This window comes from Equus caballus, chromosome 30 (assembly GCF_041296265.1).
Source record: "Equus caballus isolate H_3958 breed thoroughbred chromosome 30, TB-T2T, whole genome shotgun sequence".
In the NCBI taxonomy this organism is placed as follows: domain Eukaryota; kingdom Metazoa; phylum Chordata; class Mammalia; order Perissodactyla; family Equidae; genus Equus; species Equus caballus.
In genome coordinates this window covers 12307407-12322128 of record NC_091713.1, presented here as the reverse complement: position 1 = coordinate 12322128, position 14722 = coordinate 12307407, and the positions used below count along the sequence as shown (strand labels likewise).

The 14722-nt window shown below is 40.8% G+C and overlaps 1 protein-coding gene across 6 annotated transcripts in view; it reads right to left on the bottom strand.

Annotated features, from left to right (window-relative positions):
* GREM2 (gremlin 2, DAN family BMP antagonist) overlaps positions 1-7112 on the bottom strand; it is a 102972-nt gene extending 95860 nt beyond the window's left edge. For 2 of the 6 annotated variants that reach the window (XM_070256073.1, XM_005607947.4), the window contains exons 1-2: positions 6268-6517; positions 6028-6163 (exon numbers count right to left, since the gene is read on the bottom strand). The gene's annotated coding sequence lies outside the window, so the exon portion shown is untranslated. Of the gene's footprint in view, positions 1-6027; positions 6164-6267 lie in introns of all 6 variants that reach the window. The other 4 variants (XM_070256074.1, XM_005607948.4, XM_001492571.6 and 1 more) reach the window with 3 other exon arrangements.
* Between the last annotated feature and the right edge of the window lie 7610 nt (positions 7113-14722).

Below are 14722 nucleotides of genomic sequence, written 5' to 3'. Positions count from 1 at the left end.
TTCTCTGAGTTCACAGAAATGAGATATCTTAAGTATTTGTTCCATATTGTTGGTCAGGTTGAAGTCTTGGAAATGTATGCCTGACGCTCCACATCTCTGAATTGCTCCAAATATTTCATAAGGAACAATGAGGGGTGGTCTTTGTGGGCTAAGGGATGTGGCCCAAGACATGAGCACACTCTTAGCCGAGGGGTTAAACCAACACACATCTATTTTTCTCTCAAGCTGTAGGCTTGAGGGTGAATATTTTCATCCGCTTATGCTTGATCAAATGAGACCCTCCTATAGAAATGAACCTAAATCAATCAAGATTATTGTCATTTACGTAATTTCAGTTATTTAGCTAGTGCTATGGAAAGATGTTTGCTGTTTTTGTTTTTGTACTTGTGAATAACAGGCTTACACAGGAAGCAAATGCAACAGTGTGTGTGAAAATATCAAAGGGGTCACCCTGGTGATAATACCCATAATATTTTATTATTGTTATTGTTGTTGCCGCTGCTGTTGCTATTATTACACAAAGAAGCAGCTCAGTAGATATCTGTTGAATGCATGCTTATGTGAATGGTTATGCTCTCAGCTATCAAATGTTTTGGTTACAACCAATCATCTTAATCAATAAAATTTGCAGAAAATAAACCCTCAGGGGTGTTGTGAAGATCAAACTAGATAATCTGCACAAATATGTCTAGTCTAATCTGGCATATGTTAATCATTCAACAAATGTTAGATGAATCTTAATTGGTAAAATGATTAATAAGGGAAAATTAAAGGTCACTTGAAAATTTGATGAAATTTATATTCCCAGCAAAAGCAATTGGCAGGGAAACCTCATTATAGAGCTGCCAAATTTTTATTAACTATAAAAGTACAACATCACACATCTATCAACTTTCCCCAAATGCTGCTACTATAATTAGAAAATATAATGCATTATCCAGGGTTCGTGTTATAATTGCATAAAAGCAGAGCGAGGCGGCTAGTTTTCCGCAGATAAGATTAGCTTCCTTCCAGGCGTTGGAAGCGCAGCTGCAGTGCCAGGTTGAATAATATTTTTAACGCAGATGCTGTTTGTACTGGACAAAGTCAACTGAGCATTTCACATGAGCTGGTCGAGTGTCCCCTGCTTGACGTGTTCTCTTTTTTTCCCTTCTCTCATTGCTTAAATAAATTATAGGAGAGGAGAATTTCAGCTTGGAACGGCTACTAATCCGTACCATGAAAGTCATGCTTGGGAATCTTTGTGTTCTTGGCGTCACGTCCTTCAAAAACTTTCCTTCAAGAGGATTTTTCCATAAGTCATGTATTTCCTTTGTTTCTAATCCCCTTGCATTCATAATTCAGAAATGTTTTCTTAGGGAACAGACCCTCAAGTCTGTCTTGTTAGGAAGGATATTGTATCCTCGAGAAGCTTATGATCTTACGTGCCCTGCTTTCCCTCTCAATCAGGTAGGTGTCTTCAAAAAGACTTCCCCTCCAGCCGGAGATTGCTTTACAGGAAAATAATCTAGAAAAGGGAGATGGAACCCAGAGTTTCTTGACTTAAAGGAGCTGGGAAGAGCTACATTAAAAACTGAGAAACAACAGTGGAGATTCTTGGTCTTAGACTTGGGGTGATAAATCCTGCCATCCTCCCCGACTCCTCCCACCCCAGATTTATTTCTCCCTGTCTTCCTCGCTAATACCTGACTATTACAGCATCGTGTTTGGTTCCATGGCGACTCTGGATGAATCTTCTCCTTTCATCCAAGCTTTCTCAGCATTGGGGCACCACGTAGTAGTTCCAGACAGTAAGTGGGAGTACAGCAGAGGCTAATCTGGTTCAAAATGGGGGAGACACACAGTGACCTCCCTTTCCTCCCAGACACCAAGGAATCTTTACTTTGTCCTTGAAAAAACCCTTTGCTTTGATTCAAGGGCACACACCTCCTAGCAGAGTACAGTGGCACCAGAGAGAAGTAGTGATCAGAGCTTCCAAGTCCTCATTCATGCACACAAGCTCCTGGGGGGCCGGTCCCCCAGGCCCCCCAGGATCACCCCTCCAGAAACCTCAGAATCAGTCTTTCTTGACATAGATGTCATGGCTTCCCTCACCCCAGTGCACCCAGCCCCAGCCCCACATCCCTTCTGCCTTCTCCTCTCTCAGGAGTAACCTCTGCTTTTTCACCTAGAAGGCTTTTGGCCTGGGCCTCTCAGACATTGTTTTATTGCATTGATTTTTTTTTTTTTTTTGAGGGAGATTAGCCCTGAGCTCACATCCACTGCCAATCCTCCTCTTTTTGCTGAGGAAGACTGGCCCTGCGCTAACATGCATGCCCATCTTCCTCTATTTTATATGTGGGATGCCTACCACAGCATGGCTTGACAAGCGTGCTAGGTCCGTGCCTAGGATCTGAACTTGCCAACCCCAGGCTGCCAAAGCAGAGCACCCAAACAGTAGCCAGTTATGTGGTGGCTGAATCCAAGATGGCAAAGAGACAAGGGTGTTCCTAAAGCTAAAATCACCAACCTAGCTAAATTAGGATTAATCACATAGAGATGATCACTGCCAGTCACAGGTGGCCCACTTTAAGAGTGATTATTTCTCTCTTCTATGCACATTTATAGTTTGTCCTTAGAATATGACTGATTTATGAACAGCACAAGGAAACAGCTTTTAGCTGTGAGTTTTAAAAAGTTTGGATTAGGTTTCATATGGACTACATTTGACTTCTCTGAGCTTCTAAGAGGCAGACACATAATTTTTATTTTTTAACACGTATCTTAGACTCTGGATCCCACTAAGAGAAGCTATTCCAGCTCTTCCATTTTGAAACCAAATTTGCTCAGCTTCTGGAGGTACGACTGATTGTCAGCGTACAAAATGTATCCTTGTGGGCCCGGACTTACATTTGAGACTTGCTTAAGGCCGGGTCTACTGACAAAGCAGCTCGGACACAGCTCCCCTGCAGAACCAGCTCAAGAAACCCCATTCTTTCTTTTCCTCTTTCCTTTGTATTCTGCTTCCCTTTCTCCCACCCATCTCCCACAGAGTAAAGATAAAGACCCAAGAGCTTCAAAGAGTGAAGCTAATTAAAAAGAAAGGGAAATTGAGTTCTCTGTTAAAACCACTGCTTTCCTTGTTTTGCCAGAAGGAGGCAAAGATAGCAGCAAACTTTTCTGAATGGTGTATCCCTTTTTAAGACTCTAGATGCTGCTTTCCTAAAGGAGGAGGGTACACAACGTTAGGGGGACATTTTTTAGCCATTTGGGGATTGGAGTCACCCCCTGGTCAAGAGAAGGCATCTCTTTTCAGAGTTTGCATGCTGCCCTCTCCTGGTCTATATGTACAGGAGTGTTAGCAGCAATCACATGTATTTATTCTCATCCCATACCTATGTGTGAGGTACATGTGTACGCATGAGAGTTTGTTTAGCATATTTAGGAAATCTCACCAAAAGAGTATACTTGGGGCTAATTTGAGAAAATAAACTTATTATTTCTTGGGCTCCTGGGTTTATATTCAAGGATGCCCATCTTTCTACCCTCTCATTTCATTCCGTGTTTGCTTCGACACTCTCCCTGTTCTCCCACATGGCTCTGGGACTCTGCTCTGCAAATCAGTGCTCCACCCCGGGCTGGCTCCTATGGATGCACTAGCCAAGCAAAGACCTCCTCCCAACCAGAGGTGGTGGCAATGGGAAATATTCTGAAGTGGTCTGCATTTAGATGAATAGTTTGAGGACCATATTTTACCCTGCTGTGTGATCAAAACTAATTCTACACGTTATTAGAAAAAGAAACCTGTGGTAGTTCCAATCGATAGAAAAAGAGAACTCTGTGGTAGGAAGAGAAGCAGCACAGCAAACGGAGAGGTAGACGGCACCGGAGCCCTCACTTATAATTGCATACTTTCCCCTTCAAAACAATTTGTCTTATGTATTGGTTCTTTGTGGGACTTGTTTCAAGCTCGATACTTGGAACATTTCCCCTGGTTGAAATAATTTGTTACTTTTCTCCTAAATACTTAAAGGACCCTGATACTAAGAAAATGCCTGCCACCTGGCGTGATTGCTGTAGCAGGTCTGGAGGACAAACGTGACTTGTCTAATCAGCTGTGTGCCTGCGTCTGTTGTCTCTCCGTGTTCGTCCTTGACCCAGGCCGGCCAGTCCTCTCCCTATCAATAAGAACTCGGCGCCCAAACTCAGTCTAACTCCTCGCCTTTGCTTTAGAAGAAGAGGAGGGCTAAGGAAGAGGTGTTTACTTTCAAGAGATTTAAAGGCATGTACCTTGTTTAAACTTTACCAAACTTATACCTTAAGGGTATCTAGAGCTCTGGCTGGCTAAGATGCACGTGAATGAACTTTTGATTCTCTCTCTCAATGAAGGATGATAGCACAAAACAATGGGTAATCAAAGTATGGTTTATATATATCTTTGAAAAGCCATCAGTGTCTCAGTCCATACAAAGTGCATGTATATATTCAGTCTCACATCTACTGTCACTACCAACATGTCCAACATTGCTTTAGAGTTTGAATGATGAGATGGAAATTTATTTCAGATATTATATTCACAGAAGATTGACAAATGTTCATAGTGATACAAAACTACCCTTTTAAGAAGAGAATTTAGTTAGATCAGTTAACTTGTATTTATTTGAATAGGTAAATTCTTTACAATCAGGTTCCTCTGTGATGTAAAAAGAGAAAAATATTCATCTATGAAATAGAAACATTCTCTCCTAAATATAATATTCACCTGCCATGTCTATTCTTTGACACAATTTCAAAATTACCCTCTTAAATCATTCAAATCTGGCAATGGGCAAAAATATGGACAGTTTGCATGACTCCAAATTTCTCTTAATGACAAAAGAATATGTTCATCTGATAAAAAACAAAGTCAATGTAAATCCTCTATGGTGATATGTAAACCACATGCCTCTCTCACAAATTCTTTATCTTCCTTGATCAGGCACACATGTTGGGATCAGCATTGCCCTGAACACCAGGCATGACTGAGTGGGGAATTGATTGTGAGTTATCAATGGATGGTTTGGATATGATCCACTAAGAATCCACTGAGAAGCGTGCTAGTTAGACTTGAGATAACATATTCGATTGCTCCTGCACCTGCTGCAGCCTCCTTCTCTTGTTGAGCTAGAATTCCGACCTGTGTATGTTCTCCACTGCAGGGCAAGCCCTTTTCATAGGGATTAGGAGCAGTTGCACACTGATACTTGAGGATCGCCCAAAGCAAGACTCATCTTTTCACTGAGCCTTCGTTCAGTCCCCTCTGACTTTTCCAGGGAAAGACCGAGATCATTAAGTCATGTTAATTTAATCACAAGTAATCAACAGGGAAAAAAAGTTATATAACCATTTTCAAAATTCAAAATCAAACATGGTTAAATCCCAGGAGACAGATTTTTTTTTTTTTTTTTTTTTTTTTTACAAAACTCATGTCTCAAAATAAAAGGAATAAAGAAAGAAAAAGAAAAAAATGGCCAGAAGTCTACCAATGTTAGGATCAAATAAAATTAAACCAAAAATTGACATTTCCTTACAAGTATTATATTTATGACACAGTTCCAACTCATGACTTTTCAACGTAGTACCTGAGGTCCTGGAACTCATCCTGCCTGTGGGTGCAGAATACAAATGCATTTGCGACACATAAGACGGTGTAAAAATGAATCAGGTACACAAGAAGAGTCACTGACAACCACATTTAAAAATACCTCTCTCCCTTCTCTCTTTTTTCTCCTTCCACTATAGAATAGTGATACACTGATTTTTCACTCATGAGATTAGTCCTCCTTGGCCACACGCTTTAAAAATCAAAACCATGCCCAAGTCCACTGTGGTTCCTATTCCTCTGGGGAAGATATTAACCTGATAGGTAGATGGGAATGTTCCCACTTTCTAACAATCAGATGGTGACTGACTTGCTATACATCATAATTATAATAAAGATCGCCAAGACATACAAATGGGCTGCATGACAACATGCAGGTATTGAAGTTATTTTAAAAAAGAGCTCACGGTCAAGTTTGAAGGTCCTTGCTTTACACCCACGGATAACTGAATAGGTGAATAAACCTTGTGGCCCCGGAACGCAGCTAACAGCTTTAATTATCACCGGTGAATCAGGCGAGAGGTTCGTTCAGTGCTTTCTATTCTGACCGGCAAGGGAACAAACAATGTCAATTACTTTTAAGTGCCTTGTGAAGATAGAAATCAGAAACCGTGTCTGTGTCCGATTACTCGTGACAAGCTGCATACCTGCAATGACGTGATGGAAGCCTCCTCCTCGGGTCCCTTCTCTCTTTCTCTGCGTTATAGAGTCCACTGCGGGGTTTAAGTTTGGTCTCCCGCTGCCGCGCTCAGCTGGACCGCAGCCGGCCGCCAGCAGACGCCCATAAGCAGCGCGGGCCGAGTGTGCAGCCCGGGCTGGCAGCCCTGCAGATGTGGAAGGAGCCCGGGGCTTAGCTCTGACTCCTCTCGGCGCTGCATGGGGATATTATCACAGTCTGGGATTTCTATTGGCTCTGAACACCAAACAAATCACACCAGCCACCCCCCTTCTCGCTTTCACTCAGCGCTTGTTTCTCATCTAAGCCACAAACATTGCAGCCACACACACTTCAGTCGCTTGCAATGTTTCTCTTTTCCTCCTTCCAGTCTGTGGATTTACAACCTTGTGGTCAGCTGTAACATTTTTTTTAGCAGACTTCCAATCCAAACCTTCTTGTTTATGTAGAGAAATTCTCCATCCCCTAAATCCGCAAAAACCACTCACTCCCCTCAGATCTTCTTCCTCCTTTTGTTGATGGGTTTGCAATGTGAAGAATGTACAAAGCCTGTGTGTGATACATCCGCATGCACACACACACACACACACACACGCACACGCACACACACCCCCAGGCTCCTTTTGTTTTGCATAACTGAGGCCTCTGAAATTAAAAGCAAGCTGAGCCTAATAAGCTAAGTGAGAGCTCAAGTAATAAAATCTTGAATGAATTCAATGGAAAACACTCATTGAGTTGTTTTCTGTTCCAAATAGCGCTTTGGTCATTATTATCCCTATTTTTGTTTATTGAATGCAGAGGTTTCTAATGCAAATCAGACTCTTCTGCATCCAGAGAACTTGGGACTATGACGCAGACCACTCCTCGCGCTGCGTGGGCTCGGTGAGTTCTGTCAGAAGGCTCTCACGACGCCTGCGCGCTTCCTCTTATTATTATTTTTTGGTTTTTTCTCCACTGACAGTCTCAAGACCGAGTCTCCTTTAAGGTGATTCGCTAGCCAAAGAAGACCCGTCAGACTCTGCTGATAAAGTTTCCCGGATTAAAAATTTTAATCTGCGTATATCAATAGAGATAAATCTTAGTCCCCTCAGTAGAGAAAGAGCCCAAGAAAAATCTTCTGGGATCTTACAAACTTGGATGGAAAAATTAGGAATAAAATAAAGTTTCCCTGTGTTTTATAAAACAGACCTGGCCTTAGTCTTTCCCCCAAAATCATTTTCACTGGTGCTGATGGAAATTTTAATGACAGTTATTCTTGACAAGAAGCCATTGCGTCTGAAATCACTGAGCTCTATTTTGATTTTTGACTTAATTTTTTCTAATGCTATCCCTTTGTATACTATTTGGTATTTGATATTCTGGTTCCAGCCCAGATCGTAACGTATCTTTTTGCAAAATCACAGGCAACAATAGTTAGTTCTTGAAATTTATTATCACCAAGTAGACTACCTGCTTGCTTTTCCTATTTGGGCCCATTCCAGGAATTCTGAAATGAAGCCTTATTTTCAGAATGGGTCAACCTGAAATCAGCTGAAATTGACAAAATAAATACACAACAAAACCACATTTGGTTTTTGGTTTCTCCCAACCACAGCCCAACCTCAAATGGCATATCCGTATTACTTTCACAGCTCCAATCCATTCCCTTTCCTGAGGTAGGGAGTTAAAAAAAAATAACACTATCACAAATCTTTGAATGTGTAGAGTGCATTTCCTTTAAAGGTCTCCACAGTCTCAGGAAGAAAAGAGTCGTGGGTAAGACTTCCCAGATTTTCCAGGTGGAGAAATAGAGTCGGAGAATGATAAAATGATTCGCTTTGGGTTCTGAAGGTAGACAGCTAGCAGAGCTGGAGATTGGGTGACCGCCCTCCTTCTTATCCTTTGGAGATTACTTTTCTATACAAATTGTTCAACTCAAAGGAAAGTGAAATGTTAACAGACAGATTGTGATTCCTGCCCGCCTTTGCACAGAAGCACCAACAGTTCAGGAAATCATCTGACCAACTTGGTACCTAGTTATTTTACACATTTATTCTAGGATAGATCATGATATGTTCAGATAAGTTGCCAATAACTTGTCCTTTCTCAGAATTGTCCGTTTAGAAAAAAAAAGTGACTGATAAAGACAAACAGATTGTTATATTTTCTGCTTGTTATTTTTGAGGCTCATTATAGCTCTTTATATCACTGGAAAGACATTGTAACTAAAAGCATGGGTGACTGAAAGTTACAGATAAATGTTATACTTCATTTTAGGTAATAATTCAAGCCCTCTTTCCTTGTTAAGGAAGAGCGAGGCTGGATGATCAGGGAGATGACTCTTCTACCCAATTAGTTGTGTGATTAGGAGAAAATAAATTGTTTGCATTTATTCTTCTACATTTATCCTTTTGATCATTTTGCTATTTTTAAAAGATTTTTTTTTAAAGACATTTCTCAAATGCTGCAGTTCAGTTAGCCCCTTATAAATGACCTAGATGGTAGCAATTATTAAAGCTCTCACATCTCAGCGTGCACAATAGTGGACTGCCAGGCAGATCAATGGCAGCACAATCCTATTTTATTTCCCACTCATTCAGCCGCATCAGGATCGCCCTGTTTCGTTCAGTGTGGCACTTTCTACGAGAGACATTCCCAAATTGGCATGTATCCAGAGGCGTCGATAAGACAATGATTCTAGATATTATAATTTATAAGAGATGATGGAGAGAATTGGACAATTTATCTTGGAGAAGGGACTTGGGATGAAGGGGATAACAATTTTCAAATAATAAATGGGGAAGAGGAAATACGTTTACTATTCATGTATGCTTTAAATGTATTGTCATTTTCACAAATATTTTCTTACTTGAATCTTCAAACAATCCTATGGGGAATATAGGGTAAATATTATTAGCCTAATTTCATAGATAAAGTTTGTATGGTAAGGTAATGCGATTCAGTTATGGTCATGGTACTAAAGGGTGGAAATAACTTGAAATGAATTTCAAGCCCAGCGATCTTCTGAGAAGAAGTTAAGGGAGGTGGACAAAATTCAGGATGGGGAAGGACTCCTCAAATTAGATTTCCTGGCAAATTGATGATTTCCCAGTCACTGAGGTGGACAAGGAAAGGGCTCTGATCATCTAAAGAGATTATAAAAGCATTGCTGAAAAAGGTCACGCTGGATGATCCAGGGTTTATTTAGTTTGACAGCATCTTTGATTTTCTTATGGACTTTTGAAATATTATAAAAGAATTTGTAGTTTCATTGATGGATCTTCATGATATGTTATTAAGTAAAAAAAGGTTATGATTGTGATCTAAGTCTATTTCTGGACTAAAGATGATTATAGATGGTCTTTTAACCATTTTTGGACATGTTCAATGATGAATATGTATCATTTTTAATAAAAATCTTTTTAAAAATAGAAGAAAAACAAAAGAGGTTGCATTCTTTCTCTACTGTTTAAAGATATGCGATTTCCACAAAACTAGTATACTAAAGACTGATGACATTTCTAGTGTTATAAGCATCACATTCTTGATCTTTTCTATATCTACTCATTTATTTTCTTTCCAAGCTAGGTTGGGTGCTGTTTTATTGCTGATATTTTTTCCCCAGTTATCTGCGTATTCATCTGACTAACTTTCTTTTAACCTATCAATTTGTTGATAAATTCATAAATACTGGTTTAGTCCTTTTATAGCTGTAATCATTTTCCTTAGATTATCACATTTAATTTTTAAATTATTAAAAGGATTGTGATCCATGAAAACATAAAATTCTTCAATTTAAATATGTATTCTCCCATCAGATGAAAGTCTTTGTTTTATAAAAAAACAGAAACTCTGTTTATTAATGCCGTATACTTACCTCAAAATCTCCAAATGAAATATTTATTTATGATTCACTGATATATATGAATCTATACTCTTACTGTCCACAAATTTCTATTGTTTACATGTATGGAGTAGCATTTATCTTTCTTGTGTCACAATATTCCTGCCCCAAATGCATGATTTATTTATAAGAGTTTTATAGCAAAAAATATAGCCCTGACTGTGTTGCAGAATCAACTCCTTGGGCATGAGAGCACCATCTGTCATGTTTGTGTCACCCCAGTGGAGCAGAGAGCACAACCCACAGAGGAGCTTGGGAAATTAATAGGAAAGGGAATGACCACATATTCAGCTCAAGCCCTATATTTTCCCTTAAGACCCAGGGAGCAGGTGGCTGTGGGTTTTTTGATTCATTAGTTCATGCTTATTAGATGTCAGCAAGGCCTCTGCACTGTACTCTTCGTTCTGAGATATGAATGGGAAGAGGTGAAGAGGGCAGAGTCAGAGTGAAGGGAAGACAGAACCACCTTTGACCTAATGTGCTTAGGACATAGGATAGACAGTGAATATAAAAGATGGCTAAAATAGAAGACAGCTGAGGTAGTAGCCAGGACAGTCCCATCATGGTGCCTGCCACTGCCACAGCTCCTGCCCCTGACCTCATAGACCAGCATAGGAAGCAGCCTTAGATAGTTCCATCGGTGGGCGTGGATGCATCATACTCACCTGCCCCTGTGACTACAGATACCAGACTAGACTGGATTCAGAGGCAGCCAATCTGCCACCCATGCAGAGATAATGGTGGTTGGTGGTCAATCAGGTTTCCTTTTCTAAGGATCTTAAACTAGGGCAGTCTATCTATCATCTGTCTATGTACGTATGAATGTATGTATGTATCAATCATCCATCTACCTACCTATCTGTCTGTCTATCTATCTAATCTATCCACCTACCTATCTATCTATCTGTCTATCTATCTAATCTATCTACCTACCTATCTATCTATCTATCCTCATCTATCTACAGTTGGCAGTTGATAGCAATAGTATAAGCTTAAATAGTCAGAAAATCAGAGAAAAGAGAATATTTTAGTTATGGTCATGCTTAAAGTGGTCATCTCTCAAGTTCTAATGTAAGACAAGATGAGGTTCAGTTGTTCAATCTTTCTTAGCTTCCATGGGCTCCACTTATATTTCCATTGTTTCTGTGCTCCTTCCTACACTAAATATCCTGGTGCTTGGGGTAAGTTGTGTGAATTTCTCCTCCTTGGAAAGCAGTCTATGTGAAGAAAAGATCCCAGCGGAATACGGGAGCAGCTCCCATAATCTGAGAAGTTAGAAGATTAACTTCAGGCTAAGTTTTAGATGATGAACGTTATTGCGCTGTTATTTGGTGCATGGACTTCAATGTCAACACTGGGTTTGAATCCTGAATCACTTACTGTTTGAGTATTTCTGCTTTTTTTCTTGGGTTTCAGTTTTCCTATATATGTAAAATAGGGTTAAAAATACATACAGTGTAGAGTTCCAGGAGGATTAAATTAGATTTTTCTTCAGAGGGTTTACTTAGTGCCTGGTCCACAGAAAATTCTTAATAAGATAAGGAGTCCAAGCTCAATAGAGCAGGCGAACCCAATGCTGTGGTTAGAGAGGCTCCGGAAGTTCATGAATCAGCCTTTGAATGAAGAGGGAGGAGTTGAAGCTGCTCAAGACAGACGGAGGAGTGTGTGCTCTGGGATTGCTTTCGGCACCTACGCTGGAGTCTACTGATTTGATTTTAGAAATAATCCCAAATCGTTCGGAGCCATGCCTTATGGGGAGAGACTAAGGTGGCTCTTTCCATTTTTGAACAGATTAAGGCCATGTGTGAATATGACAAGTCTCTGGGCTCCGTAAGGGCAGGGATTGTGTCTCATTTGACTTTCTGCATCCAGTACCTACCACTATGCCTGGTCCATTGCTCCACCCAGTAATGGGCAGTTGAATAACTTATTTTATAAATGAATTTATGAAAAAATTAACTGACTGAATAGTTTGTTAATGGAAAGGTGATGTCCTTATGTAGATTGTAAACTGGCTTGGAATATAATTCCAAACAAGGGATTCCAATCTGTTTTGTTTGATAGGAATACTGTTTAAATTAAGTGGTTGAAGGTGGTTATTTGTATTATTGTTCAAAATATTCACTTCCTGGCCCTGGAGGACCCATCCCGAAGAGAGGATTATATACTCCCCCTCTCTCCTGACCAAGGCTTGGCAATTTGTCTTACGCTGGCCATTAGAATATGTCCAAAAGTCACATGTGCACTTCCAAAACAAAGCTTTAAGAGCCTTGCACAGTCCAGCACTTCCTCTCTTTTCTCTTCCAGGAGACAAGCGAGGTCCTTGGGTCCCTGAATAAGGATGGCATGAAGCAGAGACACAGCTGCTCTGAGACAGACCTCAGGGTGAGAGAGAAACCTTAGTCATCATCAGCCACTGAGATGTTGCCACTGAGATGTTGTGGTCGTTTAGCGACTCCAGCATAACAGAAACCAAGCTGACTGATACTACACGTTTCTCAGGTCACTTTTGACAGACCAGAACTCTTTTGCATGGATGAGATCCAGCACGTTGTTAGTAGACAAACGTCAACTGATCTTACTTACACTGGATATTATACTATTGTGAGTGTGATGTAATGAAATTCCCATCAAAAAAGAATGTTTCCGGTTCCATGCTCAGTCCTCTCTTCCAAGCTCCATTTTTCTTCACTCTAGTGCCATGTTCTTTCTGGATCTAAGTTTCATATGCACCTGGGACTCACTTGGTGAATGTTGCTGAAGCTCATTTCCCATCGTGTGGCCATAGAGGACACATTGGGTTGACAAGCTGGGAGGTGTGGAGCAGTGGAAGGAGCCGAGGACTGACCGAACATTCAGACTTATGGACCCTCTGGGTCTGTCTTGCTTCCCCCCTTTCCTTCTTTATTCGGGTTCTCCAAATAGTCTTATGCCCCCTAAGAGGGACAAGAGCAAATCGAGGCTCTAATTCTTATCAGCCTTAATAACTTATCAGCTTTCTTCCATAAGTCAGTTTCCACATCTGTGAAATGGGAATACTAATCTTTACCATCTAACTTTGTGTAAGAACAAGTTGTAATATAAGCAAAACGTTGAGCAGTGGTACACACAGTTATGTATGCCTCCATAGTTTCCCACAGGCAATTGTTTTTTTCTGAAATACTTCTCCAGCTTGAAAATTTATGCCATTGCTTCTAGACTCAGCCTGATGCCACCTTCTCCTTCACTTTTTGCTGTCCATAGTGGATCAGGCATTCTCCCTTTCTACAGTCCTCACTATAGAAAGTCTCTCTTTATCTTGCTGTTCTCGGTAAACATATTCCCTTGCGCCCACTTGGTTGTAAGCTCCCTGGAAAACAGTGTTGGTACCACAATAGGAGATAGATTAGTTTCATAATTAAGGCAAAGGATTCTGGAATCAGATGGCTCAGGTTCAAACCTAGCTCCATCAGTGCTTAACCTCTTTCAGTCCCAGTTTCCTCATCTGTAAAATTGGGATAGCAATGACTCTTCCTCCTGCAGATGTTTGAACAGGGCATTTTTGAATGACACCCCTGTGGTACCCAGCAGAATTCTTTGTAGTGGATGTAAAACAAGCTTTCTTAAATGAACAAAAGGGTGCTAGTGCCATTGCAGTAAGGAACGCTGCTCCTCTCCATCTTCTAGTATATTCGGTTTAATAGACGTGTTGCCTGACTGCTGCAGAACGTCCGTTGATTGCATCTCAAAGCAGTTCCTGGAGAAGCAGGCAGAATTTAAATACTCTGAAGAGTTTCTACCAGCTGTGCTTATAAATAATAGGAGGTATTCATTTGTAATTAATTTCTGTTAAGAAGGGCAATATACAATGCTATTACTTCTTAAACTCTGGTCCAGGTTATTTGCAGAGGAGATGGGGTCACCCCTCTCCAGTTCAGAGCCAGAATGAAAATAGAACAGTCCTCACGTTGCTTCCGTTCCCCTCTGCACACGTTCCTGCACCTGGAAGGACCCGAAGCACACGCTCCTGATATATTGGGAAGGGAACAGAAGCACAGAACAGCATTTGACTCCCATCTTGTATTCATGTGAATCTTAGGCTGCCCTACACGAACTTCTGAAAGTGACATATTTCCCTGCAGGATCAGTGACAGGAAGACAGCTGGCCAGCCTCAGAGCAAGCTCAGCCCCAGAAGGACTGCAGGGCTGTCCCGGGAGAACAGCTAGGGCGAGGGCTCCTCCCCAGCTGGTGCCCTGCTAGGGACTTTCTCATCAAGGGTCATTACATAGCCAGGGTCGTGGAGTCACAGATCTACGGGGAATGGGTAACAATCGGGTTATGTGAATTCAGAAATTCATGAATATAGAAAAAATGCATGTGGCTCACCATAAGAAAATATTGATTAAAATTCTGTACCCCAGTGTCAGCATGCTAGCAGTTGATAAAGTGAATGAAATTGATAGGTAACATTGATTTCTAACTCAGGCAGCAGAATTAAACCCTGGGTGGGTGAAGAAATCAAAATGAATAGAAGCACTCTGTGTCCTTGCCACGAGCTCTTGA